The sequence below is a fragment of the Rhinopithecus bieti genome, unplaced genomic scaffold, assembly GCF_001698545.2.
Source record: "Rhinopithecus bieti isolate Rb0 unplaced genomic scaffold, ASM169854v2 scaffold_73120, whole genome shotgun sequence".
Classification (NCBI taxonomy): domain Eukaryota; kingdom Metazoa; phylum Chordata; class Mammalia; order Primates; family Cercopithecidae; genus Rhinopithecus; species Rhinopithecus bieti.
This window is the reverse complement of record NW_016827017.1, coordinates 49836-74391: the sequence shown is the minus strand read 5'-3', so window position 1 is coordinate 74391 and position 24556 is coordinate 49836. Positions and strand designations below refer to the sequence as shown.

The 24556-nt window shown below is 39.4% G+C and overlaps 1 pseudogene; it reads right to left on the bottom strand.

Annotated features, from left to right (window-relative positions):
• LOC108523194 (RNA-binding motif protein, X-linked 2 pseudogene) overlaps positions 1–24328 on the bottom strand; it is a 28422-nt pseudogene extending 4094 nt beyond the window's left edge.
• Between the last annotated feature and the right edge of the window lie 228 nt (positions 24329–24556).

The following is a 24556-nucleotide window of genomic DNA, read 5'->3' as shown; positions in this document are numbered from 1 at the left end:
ACAACATCTACTTAAAGGTTTTTTCAGCCTATTTCAGAAAAACAAAAACCTCCCCACAGGGACTTCTTCAAAAGTTGCAACTTGTTTTCAGTTTCTTCATTCAAGCCACACATTTACTGAAATGCCTGCTATTATAAGCCAGGAACTGCTCTAGGCATTGGAGAAACATCAGCAAAACAAAAAAGACAAAGTCTTTGCCCTCAAGAAGACTGTGTTCTAGAAACAAAATACAAAAGAAGTTTAGATATCGATAAGTGTCATGAATAAAATACAGAGGGCTGTATGATAAAAGTAATTGGGAGGAAAAGGCTTTAAAAGCTAGGGTGATCTGGAAGGCCACTCTGTGGAAGTGACATATAAAACAAAACCTGAATGGCCAGAGGGAACCAGCCGTGCAAAGATCAATATGAAGAGCTTTCCAGACAGAAAGAACAGCTCTTCCAGAAGAATAAGCTTGAGATGTTCTAAGAACAGAGAAGAGCAAAATGATCAAGGGTGGAAATGATTGATAAGAAATGAGTTCAGAGAAGTGGCAGGAGGAGACCAGATAATTTTTGACCTTGCAAGCTAGACTAAAGAGTGTAATTTTTATTCTGTATACAGTGGACAGTCACTAGAAGGTGTCGAATAGAGTAGTGATAAAATAAGATTTACTTTCTTGTTGAAAACCCAGTATTTATTTCTTCCAGCTTTATTGAGATATAATTGGCAAATAAAAATTATATAAATGTAAGGTATGAAACATGTTTTTATAAATGTATATATTGTGAAATGATTACCATAGTCAAGTTAATTAGCATGTCCATCACCTCACATAGTTACCTTTTTTGTGGTGAGAAGATTTAAGATGTATTTTCTTAGTTAATTTTAAGTATACAATATAGTATTATTGATTATAGTCACCATGATGTACATTAGATTTCCAGAACTGACTCATTCTGCATAATTGAAACTCTGTACCTTTTGACTAATATCTCCCTATTTTCCCCCATATCCCAGCCCCTAGTAACCGGCATTGTCCTCTTTGCTTCTTTGAGTTCACCTTTTTAATAGAATCCACATATGAGTGAGATGATACAGTATTTGTCTTTCTGTGCCTCGCTTATTTCACTTGGCATAATGTCCTCCAGGTTCATTCATGTTGACTCTAATGATAAGATTTACTTATTTTTTAGGGCTAAATAATATTCCACTCCATATATATTCCACTCCATATATATTCCACTCCATATGGAATATTATTCACTTATGTTTCTCCAGTGGCTACTGTGGGGCATATGTTATATATATAGCATTGTGCTCTTTGCTTTTGCTTTTTTGCCTCTTTGCTTCTTTGAGATACACACACACACACACACACACACACACACACACACACATAGTATAAATGTATTGTATAAATGTAAGGTATGAAACATATATATATATATATGTATATATGCCACATTTTCTTTATCCATTCATCCATGGATGGACATCTAGGTTGATTCTGTATCTTGGCTATTTTTAATAGTGCTGCAATGTACATGAATGTGCAGATATCTTTTTGACTTACTTATTTCAATTTCTTTGGACATATACCTACAGTTAGGATTGCTGGATCACATGGTAGTTTCAGTTTTTTGAGAAATTTTCATACTGTTTTCCATAATGGCTGAACAAATCATTTCTACCAATAGTGTTCAAAGGTTTCCTCTTCTCCACATCCTCACTAACACTTGTTATCTGTTGTCTCTTTGATAGTAGCCATTCTATTTTGTCTCTGTTTGCAGATGACATGACCTTATATTAAAAAACCCTAAAGACTCCACGTAAAAACTTTTAAAACTAATAAACAAATCTACTAATGTTGCAAGATACAAAATCAACATGCACATTTCAGTTGCATCTCTTTGTACTAACAACAAACTATTTGAAAAATAAATTAAGAAATCAATCTCATTTATAATAGCACCAAAAAATAAAATGCACAGGAATAAATTTAACCAGGGAGGTGAACGATCTGTACATTGAAAACTATAAAACATTGATGAAAGAAATTGAAGAAGACACAAAATAAATGGCTTGGAAGTGTGAATCCAGAAAATCGTAGACAGATCTCAGTTAATTTGGAAAGTTTATTTTGCCAAGGTTGAGGACACGCCTGTGACACAGCCTCAGGAAGTCCTGAGGACATGTGCCCAAGGTGGTCAGGGCACAGGTTGGTTTTATACCTTTTAGGGAGACATGAGTCATCAGTCAATATATTAAGAAGTACATTGTTTCAGTCTGGAAAGGCAGGACAACTTGAAGCAAAGGCAGGAAGACTCAAAGCCGGGGAGGAAGCTTCCAGGTCACAGATATAAGGGATACACAAATGGTTACATTCTTTTGAGTTTCTGTTTAGCCTCCCCAAGGGAGGCAATCAATTATACATCTATCTCAGTGAGCTGAGGGGTGACTTTGAGTAGAATAGGAGGCAGGTTGACCCTAAGCAGTTTCCAACCTGAGTTTTCCTTAGTGATTTTGGAGGCCCAAGATATTTTCCTTTCACCAAAGAATTAATATTGTTGAAATATTCATACTGTCCAAAGGGATCTACAGATTCAGCACAATCCCCATCCACATTCCAATGTCATTTTTCACAGATATAAAAGAGACAATACTAAGATTTATATTTTTATCACTCTGTCAGCTATTTAGAAAACTAACTATAGGGTAGTACTGGTAAAACCATAATTACATTATCCCAGATGCGAGATTATGATTGTTTGAACCAGAGCGGGAGCTGCAAAGAAGGTATGAAGTGGCTACGTCCTGGGTATATTTTGAAGGTAAAGTGTTTCAGTGGCCTTAAGACAACTTTCAAATTTGCAGATTCGCTACAAGGACTCACCTGACTCAGTAGCAGATTATTTTAATGGCTAAAATTTATTACAGCAAAGGATAAAGCACAAAAGCAACAGGAACATATTTGCATTGGGCACAGTACAGAGAGGCTGAACATAGTTTTCCAAGTCCTTCCCCATCTGGGGCCACACAGAGCATGCTTTATTTCTAGCAGTCAACTATAAGAACTGTTGTGGGATAGATCGGACCAGGGAAGCCCATTTGAATCTTTGGGTCCAAGGCTTTTATTGAGAGTTGATTAGAAAGGCGTATCATCCATAGCAGTAGAAACATGAGAGTCCAACAGTGGAACCAGGTTCACATGATCAATCTTGGTGTTTGTGCAAAGCCACCTGAGAAACTGATATGGAATGGTCCATAGCTCCAGGTGAACACAATGAAACCCTCAATCACTGACATCAATTATATTCTCAGAGTCACATTTCCAAGGGCTGACCAAGGGGTCGATCATGATTCCATATGTCCTTGGACATGCAAGGAGTAAGCAGCCAGCTAAGAGGTCAAGTCACTGAGGATAAAAAATTGACTCTTGGTTTTTGTAAGTTTTAGGTCACAGTAATCTTATGAGTGTCTCAGTTGAGTGGCGAGCATAACAGTCTGATATAAAATGTTGATAAGATAACGGAAGGTCAGGAATTAAAGTGAGTATACACAACTCTTTTAATGTATTTTCCTGTGAAGGGAAACCAAGAAATGAGGAGGTTTCTAGAGTATTTCAGATATCAAGAAATTCTGTGGTCAGTTTTAAGATGAAAACTGTCACAGCATATTTATATGCTGACCTAGTAATGATTCAAGAAAGAAGGAAATACATGGTAGGTACTTGTATTAGTCTATTCTTGCACTGCTATAAAGAAATACCTGAGACTGGGTAATTCATAAAGAAAACAGGTTTAATTGACTCCCAGCAGGCTGTACCAGAAACATCACTGTGGAGTCCTCAGGAAACTTACAATCATGGTGGAAGGCGACAGGGAAGCAGGCACATCTTAAATGACAGGAGCAGGGTTGGGGGTGGTGCCTCACACTTTTAAACAAATAGATCTCATGAGAACTCTATCGCAAGAACAGCAGCGAAAGGGGAAGTCCACTCCCATGACCCAATCACCTCCCACCAGGCCCTACCTCAAACACCGGGGATTATAATTCAACATGAGATTTGGGCAGGGAAAAAAATCTAAATCACTTTTAGCCGCTGAAAGGAGAGAGGTAGGCCGGGAGTGGTGGCTCATGCCTGTAATCCCAGCACTTTGGGAGGCCAAGGTGGGCAGATCATGAGGTCAGGAGATCGAGACAATCCTGGCCAACATGGTGAAACCCCATCTCTACTAAAAATACAAAAACTAGCTGGGCATAGTGGCACGTGCCTGTAATCCCAGCTACTAGGGAGGCTGAGGCAGGAGAATCCCTTGAACCAGAGAGTCGGAGGTTGCCATGAGCCAAGATTGTGCCATTGCACTCCAGCCTGGAGACAGATCAAGACTCTGTCTCAAAAAAAAAAAAAAAGAAAGAAAAAAGGGAGAGGTAATGAGATACAGAACTCAAGTAGAGTTCCAGGCTTGTGATGGGAGGGGCTGTTGTGAAGGTCTCTGACATGCCCTAGAGACATTTTCCTCATCATCTTGGTGATTAGCATTTGGCTACTTGTTACTAATGCAAATTTCTGCAGCTGGGATGAATTTCTCCCCAGAAAATGGGATTTTCTTTTCTACCACATCGTCAGGCTGCAAATTTTCCAAATGTTTATGCACTGTCACCTCTTGAACTCTTTGCTGTTTAGAAATTTCTTCCACCAGATACTTTAAGTCATCTCTCTCAAGTTCAGAGTTTCACAGATCTCCAGGGCAAGGGCGAAATGCCCCCAGTCTCCTCGATAAAGCATAGCATGAGTGACCTCTNAGGTAATGAGATACAGAACTCAAGTAGAGTTCCAGGCTTGTGATGGGAGGGGCTGTTGTGAAGGTCTCTGACATGCCCTAGAGACATTTTCCTCATCATCTTGGTGATTAGCATTTGGCTACTTGTTACTAATGCAAATTTCTGCAGCTGGGATGAATTTCTCCCCAGAAAATGGGATTTTCTTTTCTACCACATCGTCAGGCTGCAAATTTTCCAAATGTTTATGCACTGTCACCTCTTGAACTCTTTGCTGTTTAGAAATTTCTTCCACCAGATACTTTAAGTCATCTCTCTCAAGTTCAGAGTTTCACAGATCTCCAGGGCAAGGGCGAAATGCCCCCAGTCTCCTCGATAAAGCATAGCATGAGTGACCTCTGTTTCAATTCCCAACAAGTTCATTATCTCCATCTGAGACCACCTAAGCCTGGACTTCATCTTCTATATCACTATCAGTATTTTGGTCAAAGCCATTCCACAAGTCTCTAGGAAGTTCCATCCTTTTCCACATATTCCTGTCTTCTGAGCCCTCCAAACTGTTCCAACCTCTGCCTGTTACCCAGTTCTAAAGTTGCTTCCACGTTTTCAGGTATCCTTATAGCAGCACCCTATTACCTTAGTGCCAATTTACTGTATTAGTCCATTCGCACACTGCTATGAAAAGCTGCCTGAGACTGGGTGATTTATAAAGAAAGGAAGTTTAATTTGCTTGCAGTTCTACATGGCTGGGGAGACATCAGGAAACTTACAATCATGGTGGAAGGCACCTCTTCAGACAGGGCAGCAGGAGAGAGAATGAGTGCAAGCAGGAGACGTGCCAGATACTTATAAAACCATCAGATCTCACGAGAACTTACTATCATGAGAATAGCATGGGGGAAATTGCCATCATGATCCAATCACTTCCCACTGTGTCCCTTCCATGACACATGGGGATTATGGGAATTACAGTTCAAGATGACATTTGGGTGGGGACACAGCCAAACTATATCACTTGTAAACACTCATATACATTTGTAAATACCTTCACACACTTATAAACACACACAGCATCACACTCTCATTCATATCTCTTACACATGCTGAAAAACACAATAACACACACACATTCAATCACACACATTTTCACAAGTCACACACTCGTACACACACATTCCTATGCTCAAATACACTCACTTACAAATTCTCTTACATGCTATCTAACGAAAACTCTCACACACTTTCACATTCACACAGTCACATTCTCACACATACATACTTTCAAACATACACTCCTACATATACTCACATAATCACATACACTCACACTTACACATAATCTCACACTGAAACAGCCACACATTCACACAGACACAAAGTCACAGACATGAAAAACATATCAGTTGTCATTGTTGCCATGGCTGTTCTAGCAGTGAGAATATTTAAGTAAAAATACAAAAACCCTTTGGAGTTTATATTCTACTGGGTAATGATAGATAACTAAACAAATGATATAATATCAAGCAGTGATTCATATTATGACAAGTTGACTAGGATAAGAGAATAAAGTGCGGGGGTGATATATTAAGTACAGCAGTCTGGGAGGTTTTCAGAACATTTGAGCAGAAACAGGCTGTGGTCATATTTGTGTTTTAAAAAGTAAATGCATACTATGGAAAAATAATTGGGTGATGATGGTGAAAACAATTTTCTAGTCAAGAGATGATGGTGTCGTGGAGTAGAAGCGATGCTGAGTTAGAATAGATGGGTAGCAGTGGAAGCGCTAAGAAAGAGTGGTGTTCTAGATATATTTTGAACATAGAGGGAACAGAATTTGGTAACAAATTGGAAATGAGTCATGAGAGAAAGAGAGGACCTAAGGATGATTTCAAAGTTGTTGATTGGAACAACTTGAAAGATAGAGCTGCCATTTACTATAATGGAATGAAGGATACAAAGAATAGCCTGTTTGTCACTGGGGAAATGGGAATGCAGTGGAAATGGAGAGTTGGGGTTTGGACATTAGGTTAAGGTAGCTATTGGTCATTCAAGCAGAAAGATTAGAAATGAAGATTAGAATATGATAAGCATTAGTCTGGAGTTTAGGGCCAATATTATTTATTAAGTATTCATTAATTCATTCAAGCAATAATTATTGAGCACCTCCACTCTTATAGACTCTGGAGATTCAGAAATTTATAAGACCAAATCCCTTTCCTCAGAGCTCACATTCTGGTAGGGAAGACAGCCCATATACAAAGAAATATATTGTAAAATATAAAGGTACTGATATGTGTTATGACAGGGAAAATGAAAATGTGCTTGACACAGTTATGTGGATTTAAATCACATAATGAATGCAAGGAGGGGATACTGGTATTATTCCCAACTGACAGTTGGAGAAAGCAAGCCTCTCACATGCTAAGTAGTAAGTCAAGGTTTAATGAATAAATGAATTAATATTTTAACGTATCAAACTGTACAGGACTACCAAGGCTTCACTCCAAAGATACCGGCATGGATCATTCTATTTTTGTCCCCAAGCTACCATACCAAGTTACCCATCTGTCTTGATCCTGAAAAGTAGCCACTACACAGAAAATGGGCAACAAAATACTATGAACACCTGAGGTCCCTAAAAGTACATGAGGTTTGAAATACAACAAAGGAAACCACGAACGGGAAAATTTTAATAGCCCTTTAAATTTGAAAAGACTTTTACTTTATAAAGCTTTTGTATTTATATACAAATTTTCCTGAATTACATAGACCAGAGTATAAAACATGGGTGCGTTCACCATTTCATTGGTCTTTATAGTAACAGCCTCTACAAATTGCCAACTAAGGATGGCCTCGTCTCCTGATCTGGAAGCCCTGCAAAGAATACCACTTTGCTCACTGTACATGCCCATCTTTGGTGGCTCCACGTGCATTTTCACAAGGGCTGCCTTTTCCCTCAAAAATTGTTCCTGAGATAAATGAACTGGAGCCCTCAAGGTGCAAATCTGCAGAGTTCTGTGACAAAATGAGTGTGATCATCTCTTTATCTTTTGGTACCATAATCAAAGCCCCAGAGCAAATCATCTTGGTCTCAACATAGTACAGGTTATTTAGTGAAATATCTATGTCAGATATTTCGCTCACAATTCTCTACTTTCTTTGGACCCAGGCATAAGTCTGTTATGAGGGGGTAGAGCAACATTCTTTCCCTTGGCATCATGTTCCTAAACAGAAGAACCTATGCTAGAGCAATACGCACAGCCTTTCTCCACAGGAGGAGGCAAGTCTTCATTTAGTTCAACACATGTTACTTCTCTTTTTAGGATAAGCCTACAGTGAGGAAGCACATCGTCTTAGTTCCGCACACCATGAGTTTCTCAGCTGCAGGTCTTCGTTGGAGGAGATGTACATTTGTTCAGTGGTGCTTATGACTAGGCAAGTCTAGCTAATTGTGGGATGTAGAATTAGGAGGGTCACTTTTCCCTGCACAGTTGAAACATATTCTCCAAAACCAGCTGTGTTTAGTAATAAAGATGCTAGTGTTGATCTCCATCTGTCTGACTCGGTTAATTGCAAACTCAGGTGAAAAGAACAGAGCCATGCATTGGGCCCACCGAATCCCTTTCACTGACAGACTGTCCTCAACACCATTCCCCAGATGCCACTGTATTTCTTTCACTGGGCTAAGGTTAGCAGTCTAGATCTCTTCCTTAGGGGAATTAAATTAGAATGATATTTGCAACTTGGTGTTGAGTTCTTCACTTCTTCCCGCCTCCTTTCCTTCAATAAGTTTTCAGTGACGGCTTTTCTCTTCCAGGAACTGCCCTGACCTCTGACAAGACAACAGTGAGCGAGCCAGAAATAGCACCTCTCCTCATAAAGCTTACAGTCTAGCAGCCCAACTAACGTAATTGAAATGGTTACCTGAGTGTTATAGTGGATAATATAAACAAGTGCTATGAGGGTCTTGGACTCTGATACAGTCTGAGGGATCAGGGAAGGCTCCCTTGAGAAAATGATGCTTGAGCTGAGATCTAAAGAATGAGTTGAAGTTAACTAGACAGAAAGATGGGGTGTGAGAAACAGTGTATTTTAAACAAGGGTAAAGGAATAAGCAAAGGCCCTATGGTAGTAAGGAGGGAGTATCAAAGTTTATATCCACCCATCACTTTCATCCTCTCAACCATCCTTTCTACAATTTAGCTAGGATTCTCATTTTACAGATGAAGACATTGAGGCACAAATGGTTACTAGCTGCATGACCTTGGATAAGTAGTAGAACTAAAATGTAAAGCCAACATTCAGTGCTTCTGAGGTAGTACCTCTCAATTGGAGGCTATCCCTCACACTCGACCCTTCCTAGGCACATTTGGCAATATCTGGAGACATTTTTAGTTGGCACAAGTGGAGGGATGAACTACTGCCATCTAGTGGGTAGAGGCCAGGACTGCTGTTAAGCATTCTGCAGTGCACAGGGCAGGGGTCCACGTGAAATGATTATCTGGCCCAAAATATCTTTTTCTTCAGCTTTTTGAAATTTGTTTTCAATTTATTTCTTAATTTTTTATTCCGGCTGCATATTTGTTTATGTATGTGTATATGTGTATTTAATATAATCATTTCAATAATTTAAATTGTGCCAAAGTTGGGAAACCCCACACCAAGCTCCTAATCTTTCCACAGTTCTGCCTTGTTACCTGCAGGCTTCTCAGTCCCTCCTGCGAATGGACTTCTAACCAATCAGCTCCAATTAGCCATTTTTACTCAGTAGTGGAAATGGATTCGATTTAAGCAGGGACCTCTGCTACTTTGCAGTTATCTCAATGATCCTCAGCAGCTTTGTATTATCACTTCGCCTCATAGATGAGGAAACAGAGGTTAAATTACATGCCTTGGGTTTCAGAATTCAAAGTAACAGAGTAATTGAGTCCAGCTCTTCTAAAATTGATATTGTTTTATCTTCATATCGTGGCCCTTTTAAGGATACATGTTTGCTCTCAGCCTTCTCAAGTACAACTGGCAGAGGCTGGAGTTGCAGGTCTTGATCGGAGCTGCAGGACTGCTGTGAAGAGTTTGTCAAACTTAATGGCCGCATTATTTTTTTAGGAGCTTGAAAATCAGCCCAGTGTTATTCAGCTTGAATTCTTTTCTTGCTAGGCTCAAGGCACACCAGACACACAATCTGCTGTTTGTGTAGAAAATATGTCAGGAGAGAAAAAGGTAGCACCCACATGCGAGCATCTGCTGGAAAAATTCATTTTACCATTAACCATACAATTGAGTGAGAAAAACATCTGTGCCTGCTATTGCAGATGTAATCATAAAACCCAAATGTAGCAATGAAACAAAGTGGAAGAGGGGCAGAGGATGAGGAACTGGAGAAACACGTGACTTTAGTGTCAGGAAGGGATGGCTCTGTGGCCCTGTTGCTGTACTGAATACACTCACCTTCATCTTTGAAATATGACACCATCCACAGGGAACAACAAAATTGTAAGCAGGCAAATTATGCATGAGACATTGCATCTTAAACTCAAACCAGCAAGGCAGCTCAGAGAGAACCATAAACAAGGCAGAGGAATCCCAGAGACTGCAAATTAACAGCAAAAAAAAAAAAAAATCTAAATATATGTTGGCGGCATTTCAATATTAAGGCTGACTTAGAATTGTGGAACTGGAGAATGTAGAAAATATCAAAGCCCTCAGAGATTAACTAGTTTAATCCCCACTTTTACTCATGAGGAAACCAAAGCCCAGAGAGGGATGTGACTGCCCAAGGTCACACAGCTAGTTAGTGGCAGATGATTCCAGATAGTTCCTGGGGGACACAATTTGTTTTTCAGACTGATGAGAGGAAGAACTTTCACAAAACTTTTCAAGTAGCCGGGAGCATCAACTTGAGAGCATAATTGTATTACAGTGATATAAAGGTAGACTTTGATTCTGGAAGCCAAAAGCCAATGGTGATTACCCAGCTTTGTTCAAACTGCTGAGGTATAATACTGCTGCTCAAGGTGGAATAGAAACACCTACGAGATCTCAGCAAATGACACTGTACGTCTGCTTTGAAAACAAATCTCAAATGTAAATGTGGTTCTGCTTCTGTTGTGCTTCCAGTTCCAAAGTACCATACAACTTGGATCTGAAAGTGGGAAGAAAGAAATCTGACTAGGTCCAAGGCACCCAATTTCACACTCTCATTAGTCAGTTTGCATGGTCTTGTGAAGGAGCCTGCATCCACGGAACCAGGAAGACTAGCATTGGCTTCTGGTTCTGCCTAGGACTAGCTGTATGGCTTTGGAACAAAGGCCACCGGGCTTGAGCCCTCCATAGCCTTTTGTCATGGAAAATGGAGTAAGGAGAAGCAAAAGTAATGGATAAAATGGAGAAATGTATGGTAAGAGACAGGGGTAAGAAACAGGGCTGCCCTCTGTCCCTGCTCATGCCCTCAACTGACAGCATAACTAGCAGCATGTTATGGAGCCCAGACAATGTCCCTTTTCAATTCAGTTGTGGTCACATCATTCCTTTTATTCTTTTGTGAAGTCTTGGTTTAAATCTTTTGTCGATTTGCACTGGTCATTTTCTTGTTAATGAATTGTAAGCGGGATTTATATGTTGAGGATACAAGTACTTTGATAGAAGTGGTGTAAATAGTTTCTCCAGTCCAAGGCTTCCTTTCCCATTTTCTTGACCGTATCTTTCAAATGGCAAACATTTTTAATTTTGACATCAAATGTATCATTTTTTTAATGTTTGTGTTTATTGTGTTCTGTATACAAAACTTTTGCCTATCCTAAAGTCACAAATATTTATATTTATTTGTTTATTTTTATTTTTGTGACGGAGTCTCTCTCTGTTGCCCAGGCTGGAGTGCAATGATGTGATCTTGATTCACTGCAACCTCCGCCTCCCAGGTTCAAGCGATTGTCCTGCCTCAGCCTCCCAAGTAGCTGGGATTACAGGCACCCACCAGCACACTTCGCTAATTTTTTGTATTTTTTAGTAGAGACGGGGTTTCGCCATGTTGGCCAGGCTGGTTTCAAACTCCTGACCTCAGGTGATCCGCCCGCCTCGGCCTCCCAAAGTGCTGGGATTATAGGTGTGAGCCACCGTGCCCGGCCACAAATATTTTCTTTTACACTTTCTTCTAGATGTTTCAGAGTTTGAGGTTTTACATTTAGGTCCATTTAGAATCTATGCACATTTATTATCTATTTTGAGCTGATTTTTATATATGACATAAGTTAAAAGTTAGTGTTGGCTTTTTTCCCGTATAGGTATACAGTGGGTATAGCAGTATTGGTTGAAAAAGTCATTTTCCCCAATTAATTACTTTGATACCCTTGATAAATTAATCATATATGTGTAACACTTTTGGCTTGTGGGCAGACCCAGACCTATACTTCAAAGACAATGCAAAGGAAGACACAAGTTTACAAACACATTTGCACTAATTCCAACTCAGTGAAGCTCAACCCATGAGGTCTGACTGTCTAGGACATCACAGTTGTTCCCAGGGGTGAAAGGAGGGTGAAATAACAAGAGACTACTTAGGATAGTTAATTATAACAGGCACACAAGATTGGGGCAATCCTTGTCTCTACTTTATAAGCATCACATCACTAATCTTTCTAAACAACCCTGTGAAATTGCAATTAATATGATCCCCATGCTTTAAAGTGAAGCATTGAGAGGTAACTTACTCATCTAAGGTCATGTAGAGCTGGAGGACCTGGAATCTGAAACTAGACTCTATGATGTCAGAGCTATGCTTTGAATCACTGTTTCTATTTATCTTTGTAGCTCCATTACTCTTATCTGCACAGTGCTCTGTAATGGTTCTCATCTAAAACAACCTACTACTATTCTCTTCCCTCCCAGCTGTTGAGGGCTAACTAATAAAAATAGTTAATATCGGTTGAGCACTAAAGCGCATAGGCTCTTTATATACATTCAATTCTCACAACAGCTCTAAATAAGTTTTGTACTATTATCGTCTCCATTTTACTGATGCAGAAAGTCAGTCTCAGATCCTTGAAGTAACTCACTCTAGATCACACAGCTATTAAATGGCAGAGCCAGGATCTAAAACCAAAATTGCCTGCCACTAAATTCCCTGCTCTTAAATACTACAACATGCCACCTTCTAGATTTTTTTTTTTTTTTTTTGAGATAGGAGTCTCGTTCTGTCACCCAGGATGGAGTGCAGTGGCGCAATCTCGGCTTACTGCGACCCCTACCTCCCGGGTTCAAGCGATTCTCCTCCTTCAGCCTCCCAGGTAGCTGGGATTACAGGCGCTCGGCCACCACGCCCGGCTAATTTTTGTATTTTTGGTAGAGACGGGGTTTCGCCATGTTCCCAGGCTGATCTTGAACTCCTGACCTGAGGTGATCCACCCGCTCCAGCCTCCCAAAGTGCTGGGATTACAGGTGTGAGCCACCGTGCCTGGCTTCACCTTCTAGACTTTAAAGTAGATTATCCCTGCATGGTTGCAGAGGGTGAGGTAAAGACACTGGCAAGTCACTAATGTGCCTTCACACCCCAGAACATTCCCTGGATCTATTTCTATGTTTATCACTTAAAGCTAGGGATTGGGAAAATGAGCAATTCAGAAGTTCCCACAGCCGACTTAGAATTTCCATTGAATTGCCTGTCTTCAGAAGATCAAAGGCTTCCGTATTATAAAGTGGCACCACTTGCTGTATTCTGCTTGGAACTTCAAGAAGAACAGTATATGCAAACTGATTCATTTTGATAAGCTGTTATGGATTAACCTAACAACAAAGAAATTATTCAATTATTCAGAATTATCCTAATAATACTTTTATGTTTAATCTTCACGATCTTCAATATGATTCCACCAGTGCTCTCTCATTTGGTTTTCACAACCTTGTACAATAAGCAGAGAAGATGCTATTATCCCCATATGACTGATGAAGAAACTGAAAATTAAATAGAAGTAAGTGACTTATCAGGTTTACAGAGCTAGTATGCAGCGGAGCTGAGATTGAGCCCCAGGTCTTTTGATGGCTCACTGTAATTTTCAAATCAAAAGCCACTAATATTATAATCATTGTGTCTTAATATTTTAGGTTATTCAGATGCAGACTGTAACAACACCAAGATCTCAAAATATTTTCTTTAATAATTATTTTCCTAAATTATGAGCATCCTAGTATCACTATCTGGACCACCGGGATAGAAACAGCTGCACCTATGACCTTTCAAGTGAAATCGCTTTAGCAGGGTTTTAAGACAGACTAGGCCAAAGGAAAAAGATTCCTGAAAGGAAGGAAGGAGCATGTTACCTTGAAGAGTAATCAATTATGCGTATAGTTTCACTACCTGTTATACCATGGATTATGCTTTCATTTTCATATTAATGTTCTTTATGTTTTCAATTAGTCACAGCAAATTACCTGTCCTTCGCCTTGGCAAGGGCAGCTCAGTGGGCCTCCATGGAGTATTTTCCAAGTTTTGTCTGGTGAATTTTTGCTTTAATTCTCCTTGAGGCATTAACATGTAATTTTTTTTCAAATGCACGAATGTGTTACATTTGATGCTGTCTCATTCATGTAGGAAATTACCGATTAAATAAGGAATTTGAGGAATCTGCCTTTTTTTATTTTGTAATGGTGCATTACAAAATAATTTTAACTTAAATATAAAAAAGAATTGAAACATTAAAGAAAATTAAAATTTATTCAATACTTCTTAGTCATTCTAACAGAGAGACCTTATGGCATGAATCATATAAAAGAGCAAATTCTCCAAAATCCATTTCCCTCTGCTCAGCCCTGGCAAAGTGCCTGCCCACCCCCCGGCCCCGGCACTCCATCCCATGGCCACCATATTTCTCATCCCACAACACCTAACCAGCTGCATTTTAATGGTCTGTTTATAGTCGGTCCTCACCCCCTTCCCCTAATATTTGAGGTTTTCTAGGACAGGAACAATGTCTTCATCAGAAGTGACTCCCTAGATCTTGGCACACTACATGGCACAGAAGTAGGTGCTTAGGAAGTGATAGATGAATGAAGCCATTTGCTTTTGGAAAACACTAGTGCATCCATGTTAGCTATGGTCATATCTCACAAATTAGGATTTTTCTCAGGCTATAATTTAAGCATTATGTTGCTTTCCCATAATCCTCTCTGGTAAGGGAAACCAAATAACTTCTCCGCCCTTGAGGACCCCACAGTCTAACAGAGCTCTGTCAAATGTTAACGTTTCTGAAGGCCTCGTGGTAGACTCCACTCCGAGTGCTTTGTCAGAAGTTGCCATATTCCCTTTTTCTTTCATGTGTGGCATTGTCCTTAAGATTACAAAGCTCTCTCAAACACTGCAAGGATGGTGTCTCAGAGGACAAATACTTTGCTCCATGGGCTACTAATGTCTTTTGAAAAACATCTGAATATGGGAGAGAGTAGGCCTCTTCTTCCTGAAGTATCTTAGTTTTATTTTATTATTGTTATTTTTTGGTTGTTGTTTGGAGGAGGAGCACTATGAAAACTTCAACTCACAATTATATTTCTGCTTTTCACCAAAGGCCAATTTAAATGCTTTTATATTCAAATTCTTTTCCTAGTGTCATTTAATGACTTTGGGGAGGCAGGAAAGAGAGAGCCTCTGAGGACTCTCTGAGTCTCTGTAAAGAACTACAAGTTATTATGAAACCACTATCTCCACTGTGGTAATTCTTTCTTTCTAGTAATAATTATTTCAGTAACTAGGGTGAGAGCTGTAAAAAGGTGCTATTATTACTTCAAACTTTAGGTTAACTTAGTCCCACAAATGACATAAAATATATTTGAAAACATCTCTAATTTTTGTACATTGTGCAACTAAGTGAATACAAAACAATTTCATTGAGTCAATGTTTTCCTGACTTGAGACACAGCTAAACTGCAAAAGATCTGAAAAGTAGAGTATGAGATCTCTTTCCAGAGAAGGCTTTGTGTGATACTCACTATTGGTGGGGTAGCATCTAGAAGCCATAAGAGGAATAGTAGATTGAAGACTTGTAAGAAGCTTGAGAGATTGCCTGATTTTCTTGGCTTTGGTACAATATATCATCCAACAAGGATCAGTGGTTATTTGCCTTTTTCTGGAGCTTTACAAGAAACTGATACGCCACATGACCTTCAGTTACCATTCTGGCAATTTATTACAACAACAAGCAAAAAGTTCCTTCCTGTAACTGAACACCTTTCTTGCTTTGATGTTAAGTACAGTTCCTTGTACTGTGTATTTGCTACAAAGAGAATAACTAATCTCTATTCTCTTTCTGGAAATTTTTCATGCCTTTCAAAACCATGAGTAAGATGACTCCGATCCTCATAATCTTCAGACTAAACAAAATCTAATTTATTTTATGCTCAGTCTCTTATTTTTCTTTCTTTAATTTTCTTTAAGGTCCCAAACAGGAACAGCCCTAGAATCTACTTTCTCTGTTCCTAGTCCTCAGAACTACTGAAGACTGATACAAACTGAATATTTCACCAAAAAGTCATTATGTCGTATCCGCAGTTGTTCATGGTAATTGCCTAGTAAACAAAACAAAACAAAACAAAAACCAAAAAACAGGCATACAAAGAATCCTAAAGAGAGAAGGGGGTGTGTGTGTGTGTGTGTGTGCGTGTGTGTGTTTCATTAAGGGTTAGAATTAAGTAGACATGCAAAGTTTGTGGCATTAACTCTAAAGTGAACAATTGAAAAATGGATGATAAATTAAAGGCAACTAATTTAGAGATAACATTGATAATAAAAAAATAGGGTTTTCAAATTCCTAGAGAAAGGCAAATGACTCTCAGTAAGAATTCCTACCAGCCAGAAGGTTCAATAGTGTAAGGCAGATGTGAAAGAGTGGAGAAAAGGGAACAAGGTTAATATTTTGCTAGGTGTTGGGTAAGTCTCTTAACCTGTATTATCCTATGATAAACACCTCTTAGAGTGGCACCCCAACTTACAATTATCCTTTCTCTGAGAATGGCCTCAATATGCAGAGGTGAATAGGCAACAAGCGGTCATGTTTATAGTGTGGGATCTTGGTCTCTTGGCTATGTTTGTTGATCCAGGGGTGGGCACAGGATCCAAACCAAGTAAATGAGATTCTTTGTCTCATGAATTTAAAATCTAGAACAAAAAGGCACAGTGCATTGTATGTGGTACAGTGTCAAGTCCCTATTTCATTCTGCCTTGCTCATCTAATTTAAGTTGTTTACATGTCTCTCATTAGACATTAATTTCCTTGAAGGCAGGATCTTTGTCATATCTCTCTCTATAGGATAACAGAGAAAGTTTTTGACATTGATGTAAGTGTTCATTATCTTAAGTATGGTGATGATCTCGTGTATACATATGTCAAAAATCATCAACTTTTGTACTTTAAGCATGTACAGAATATTGTACATAAGTTAAATCTCAATAAACTTGTACAAAATTCTATGGAATCCCAGAAAAGTAGTAACAGATAATCCCAACTGGTGTGAATATGAGTGAGATTTGTTTCAGATGAGAAAATTTTATGGTTTTGCAGTTAGCTTTGTGCTAACACATTATCGGGCTGTTTTTTAAGAAAGAAATAGCATTGATTGTATCAATAGTGGAACACCTAACTCAAGGATGGTTAATCTCATTGAATAACAAACTAGACCAGCCAAATTCTTTCTAGCTAGAAACTGAATAAATAATAAGAAAATCTTCTTGTTGGTAGCTGTCTTAGTCTGCCTGGGTTGTTATTACAAAAAATACCATCAATTGTATGTCTTATAAATAACAGAAATGTATTTCTCACAGTTTTGGAGGCTGGAAAGTCTAAGACCAACATACTGGCAGATTTGGTGTCTGGTAAGGGCTCATTTCTCATTGAATGCACCTTCTCACTGCATCTTCACATGGTGGAAGGGGCAAACATGCTCTCTCAGTCCTCCTTTGTAAGGTCACTAATTCAATTCAGGAGGATACCACTCTCATAACTCAATCACCTCCCAAAGGCCCCACTCTTTTTTTTTTGAGATAGAGTCACACTCTGTCACCAGGCTGGAGTGCAGTGGCGCGATCTTGGATCACTGCAACCTCCGCCTCCAGGTTCAAGAGATTCTCCTTCCTCCCCCCCTCCCCCCCCCACCACAAGTAGCTGGGACTACAGGCATGTGCCACCACGCCCAGCTAATTTTTGTATTTTTAGTAGAGACGGAGTTTCACCATGTTGGCCAGGATGGTCTTGATCTCCTGACCTTGTGACCTGCCGACCTCGGCCTCCCAAGGCCCCACCTCTTCACACCATCACCTTGGGATGCAGGTTTCAACATATGAATTCTGGAGGGACACAAACATTCAGATTCTAGTAGTAGCAGAAGGAAATATTGGGAAATGAAGAGGAGAAGCCAAGATACTGTGAGAGAAAGTGCAGCATCACTAGTAACACCTTAGTAGCCCAGAGAAACATCACCAGAGCAGAGTTACTATGGCAAATTACAACAACTCCATAATTTAGGGTAACTTGAGTGAAACTGTCACTTTCTAATTCGAATTATTCCAACTTGGCTTATACTATTAAGATATCTACATGGGTCCTGATGAATTCTGATTAGATTTCTCCATCTTGCCTTTCCTACTTCTTGCCAAATCTGAACATTTATTTAGCAACAGCAAACGTACTGGAGGCTTGCAGAATTAAGGAAATCTGCCCTAAGCGATGCTGCACATTACTAGTTTCAAACAAGTTGTTTTAGATGATGTTTCAAATAGATGTTTTAAACTCACCTGTTTGGATATGAAATGATTTTGTTCCTATTTGGTGTGGCGGGAGGAGGTTAAAGAGGATGTGTCAGATATTCTCTGTTTGCCCATCTAGATACATTCTCTACCTTTCTCTAGCTTGTTTTAATCTCTGAAAGACTGACTTATTGGGCAGCTGATCCAGGCCCTTATCCTCTGGCTCTTATTTGGATTTCATTATGGGGACCTCTGGCAAAATACTGGAGAGTCAGCAGTGGGTATTGTTGGGCAGTGGCTATATTTCTCTACCTAAAGCCACTAAGCCTGTGTGAAGGCCTGTCTTATTCAACTCTCACTTCATTCCAGTAATGGTTGCCTCCCATTTTTCCTTTAGACCCAGGGGTGATAATGGTTTCCAAGGCTTCCACCATGGATAATTCTATCCTCATTGGTTACCTTGCCTTTATATAGTTCCTTTCCTAACCTCTCTTAATAAATACTCTTTTCAAATGTGCCATATATTTCTAGTGGGATCCTGACACAAGGGCTTAATCAATTTTAACTTCACTGTGTCACTGTTGGATACCTATAAAGTTCTCTTTTCCTTAAAATGACGGAGTCTCGCTCTGTCGCCCAGGCTGGAGTGCAGTGGCGTGATCTAGGTTCACTGCAAGCTCCGCCTCCCGGGTTCATGCCATTCTTCCACCTCAGCCTCCCGAGTAGCTGGGACTACTGGCGCCCACCACCACGCCCAGCTAATTTTTCGTATTTTTAATAGAGAGGGGGGTTTCACCGTTTTAGCCAGGATGGTCTCGATCTCCTGACCTTGTGATCCGCCCACCTCAGCCTCCCAAAGTGCTGGGATTACAGGCGTGAGCCACCACGCCTGGCCTTTCCTTAAAATTTCTAAGTGATTGTAAGAGCCAACATGCACCTCCTATTCTAGACACAAGGATCCTATTTGCCTTTGTATCTTTCACTCCTAACATAGTGCCTGGCACAGAGATGGGGCTCGATAAAAGTGTGCTGAAATAATTTTGTAAATGAATAAATTAGTTTGAATTAATTCGCCCTCTGAAATTAACGCTTGAATAAAGGGTTTCTGATATTTTATATGAACCATTAGAATTTGTCACAAAAACCAACTGTGTATAACCTCAGTAGTAATTTAAGGAATGCAAATTAAGACAGCAGTAATATAACATTTTACACATATTAAATTAGCAAATTTAAACCAAAACAACAAATGCCTGTATTATAATAAAGCTGTATACTTACATACCGCTGGTAGGGGTAAAAATTGTCATAGCCCATTTGAAAAACAATACGGCAAAATATATCAAGAGTCATAAAAATGACCCAATAATCTCACTCTTGGGGATTTATCCTAAGAAAATAATTGAGAAAAAACAAAATGCCTATTGCACAAAGATGCTCAGTGAAGCATTATTTGCAACAGCAACAGTGGAAATAAGCAAAACTGCCCAATAATGCAGAACCAATTAAGAACATTTCTGTACATCAAACAGATGGAACCCTTGCCTCTCATCAAAACATGCTTTCTGTAATCCCAGCACTTTGGGAGGCCGAGGTGGGCGGATCACAAGGTCAGGAGATGGAGACCATCCTGGCTAACATGGTGAAACCCCGTCTCTACCAAAAATACAAAAAAAAAATTAGCCAGGCATGGTGGCAGGCGCCTATAGTCCCAGCTACTTGGGAGGCTGAGGCAGGAGAATGGTGTGAACCCACGAGGCGGAGCTTGCAGTGAGCTGAGATCGTGCCACTGCACTCCAGCCTGGGTAACAGAGCCAGGCTCTGTCTCAAAAATAATAATAATAATAATAATAATAATAATAATAATAACAATATATTATATATATTATATCATCTGAAAACAAGGATAATTTAACTTCTTCCTTTCCAATTTGGATGCCATTTATTTCTTTCTCTTGTCTTATCGCTCTATGACTTCCGGTACTATACTGAATAAAAGTGATGAAAGTGGGCATCTTCGTCTTGTTACAAATTTTAGAGAAAAGGCTTTCAGTTTTNGGGTAACAGAGCCAGGCTCTGTCTCAAAAATAATAATAATAATAATAATAATAATAATAATAATAACAACAACAATAAATAAAAATAAAATAAAACATGCTTTCTACAGTGGTGACCACAAAAAATCTTTCAGATGTTAAAATAAATGGTGAAAAACAAAAATCGAAAGAGGCTGTTATGGACTGAAATGTGCCCATAACCCAAAATGCATGTGTTGAAATTCTGACCCCGAGTACCTTTTTAAAGCCCTAATCTCTTAGGTCCTACAAGTCTTTAAAAGGAGATTAGGTCTTTAAAAAGGTAATAAGGTAAAATGAGGCCTTAAGGGTGAGCCCTAATCCTATATGACTGGCGTCCTTCTAAGAAGAGGAGATGTAGGCACAGAGCGACACAAGACACACATACACTCAGAGGAATGAGCATGTTAAGACACAGCAAGAAGGCAACCAGCTGCAAGCCAAGGAGAAAACAAACCAAACCTGCCAGCACCTTGATCTCAGACTTGCAGCCTCTAGAGCTGTGAGAACGTATATCTCTGTAGTATTTCATTATGGCAGCCCTAGCAAACCAATATAGAGGCGAATATCGAGATGGTGAATGCATTCTAACTATTTGTATATGTGTGTGTATATATATACATGTATATATGCACACACACACAGCAATAAAGACAAAGTGAATATGCAAAACCAAAATGTGCTATTTAATTATGGTAGAGGGATATGGGTTATTCCTTTACCTTGTGAAATATTTTGATAGCTATATTTATCCAGTTAAAAGAAAAGCCACAGGAGGGTAGAGCAAGATGGCTGAATAGAAAGTTCTACCGATGCCCCACTCCCCAGTAAGGACACCAAATTAACAACCATCTACATAGAAAAAAACACCTTCACAAGAACTAAAAATCAAGTGATCACTCATAGTACCTTGTTTTAACTTAATATTGCTGGAAGAGGCACTGAAGAGATAGAATAAACATTCCTGAATTGCCATCTCACCTCCCCTCCACCCACCCCCTAGTAGCAGCCACATGGTGCAGAGAGCATCTCTGAGTACAGAGGAAGGGAGAACACAGCAATTGTGAGACATTAAATTCAGTGCTGTCCTGGTAGAGCAGAAACTAAAACCAGACCAAACTCAGCTGACTCCCATACACAGAGGGAGCATTAAATCCCCTGGCCAGAGGGGAATCATGGATCCCAGCAGTGAGAACTTAAGTCCTCACAAACCTCACTGCCACAGTCTACAGCACTGTGTTTCTCCAAGTAAACTTGAAAGGCAGTCTAGGCCACAAGGACAGCAACTCTTAGGCATGGCCCAGTGCTGAACAAGGCCCAGAGACAGTGGACTCAGGGAGGCACACAACATACTGAGACACAAGCTGGGGCAGCCAAGGGAGTGCCAGCATCACCCCCCACCCAAAACACACTTCAAAAGAGACCCCATCCTTCCACTTGAACCTCCGGGTTCAAGCGATTATCCTGCCTCAGCCTCCTGAGTAGCCAACACCACCACACCTGGCTGATTGTTGTATTTTTAGTAGAGATGGGATTTCACCATGTCGGCCAAGATGGTCTCTATCTCCTGACCTCATGATCCACCCACCTCGGTCGTCTATTTTTCAATCCACTCTGAGTATCCATCACCTGAACTAAACCTAGAAGGGTCAGCCCGCTCAGTTCCTAGGTTAATAAACTCTTCTCTGGACATTCTCTATTTGATCATGAATGGTGAAGTGCAATCTCGCAGGGCCACATTTAATATAAAATAGGCATAAATCACTGAATAATTATTGTTTTCTGAGCCTCTGTGCCTTCAACAATAGGGAAGTCAACACAAGTGCTGACCTGTGAGGATTACAGTATAAACTGAAGTTGATCAAATCCTCGGGAAAATCATCAAGAAAGAATACATTTAGGTATGTCAAAGTTGTAACTCAAGGATCAACAACAGAGTAAGCTTTGTAGCCTTTCAGGCCCATCAATTTTCAATTTTATTTTAAATAAATATTGTAAAATGATAATGTTAAATTTAAAATGATATGAGTAATCATTTTTCTTACAATTCAAAAGGAAAATTAATTTAAATATTGCTCCACTTGAAGTGCACAACTAGCAAAGTTTTGGAATGGTCCCAAGTGACAGTTTCAGTCTTAGCTCTTCAAATAAAAGCAGACATATTTTTAGACAGTAGAACTGACTAAGATGTAAGTGGTTTGCAGTTAAAGTAATTGCATATCTGGTAGTGGTAAGTGAATTACAGGAGTGACAAATGCTGGTACTTAAATAATTTGAGGCAAACAACGTCTCCCTTCTGCACTGAGTAGATTCAAATGAGAAGAAGTCAGTGAAACATCTGCCTCATTTATTCTGCTCTCGTCTACATGGCTGAGGCCTGGTTCCTGGTTTGAGCTGCAGCACGCAATATAGGCAACAATGCCCGCCAAAAACCATCAGTAAAACAGAAGTGTGTCAAGACTGATTTCTAGCAGCAGCCAGCTTTGTTTTCTTAAAAGTAAAAAATATATATAATGAAAGTAGTGCTAAACAGGCAATATTTAACGTTGACAAAAATAGTTTTTTCCTCATTTCACTGAAAAAGGATTCCAATGTTCAGGGAATATAAAGAATGCTGCTCTAATATTCTCCCCTCTGCCCAGAATGCTTTTTATTTCCAACTTTCCACGTCAGCATTCTTTCTAGCCTTCAAGGTCATCTCAAATTTCGCCTTTTCCTTCAACTCCTGTCACAGTGAATTTTCCCTCCCCTTGCTTTCTATAACCCTGGGTTATTGTCTAGTGATTATCATTCTACATTCTAGTAGCTACTCTAGGATTCGTCTCTCTTCCCTAGTAAATTAGAAGGTCCTGAAAGACAGGGACCAGGATCCTCACCCCACCTGCAATATCAAAAATAGTTTCTGACACATAGCAGTATTTAATAGAGGCTTACTGAATTAGATACTAGAATTTAAAATCTTCTTTAAGCCAATCATTCTGACATTTTTGCAGTAATACTTTGAAGACTTACTGTGCCAACATGTGTATTGAATAAACTATTTTTTAACAATTCAACTGACCCTATTAGTCAGAAACCAATCAGCCATGGTGCAACCATGCAGCAGTATAAACCTAGGGGTCTGCATTCCTGAGTCTCTGTCAGTCATATTCTTCCAGAAGGTCCCCAGCTGCTATGTTTGACAACTTCATAGTTGAATAGGTTTGGGGATTGTTCTCCTGCCCATCTGGTAAACAGAGCTTCTGTGCTAAAAGAAGGCAATCCATAACTTCCGAAGACTTTTCTTGGGGAGAAGGGAAGTAAACAACAAAATTGCAAAAGAAAAATTCTGGTATTTTTCTATTTTTAAGTTTATAAATATCTATTTCTTATTNCTGGTATTTTTCTATTTTTAAGTTTATAAATATCTATTTCTTATTTTTCAGTTTTTAAGTTTATAAATATCTATTTCTTTTTTTTCTCTTTTTTTTTCTTTTTTTGATGGAGTCTTGCTGTGTCACCAGGCTGGAATGCAATGGCACGATCTCAGCTCACTGCAACCTCCACCTCCTGGGTTCAAGTGATTCTCCTGCCTCAGCCTCCCAAGTAGCTGGGATTACAGGCATGTGACACCATGGCCAGCTAATTTTTGTATTTTTAGTAGATGCGGGTTTCACCATGTTGGCCAGGATGGGAAAATAATAGCCTAAATGGCATTAACCTGCCCTTGAGAATAAATTATGAACATAAATTTGTTTGATGTGTACTTTTAAATGATTACCGTCATTACACCGGTTCCATTAAAATATGCAACCTGATTATTGATTAAATGCTTGTTAATGCATTTGGCTAAGCTAATAAGTTGTGTAGCTTCATCAGCAACTTTGCAGCTGGATCTCTGAAATATGGAATTGGATCAGTGTAATATAACTTTTTGCTAATAAAATATGCAGAAAAGGTAACAAACTTTATACCCTGAGTATTAAACTTGGAGGCTCAATAAGCATAAAATGTG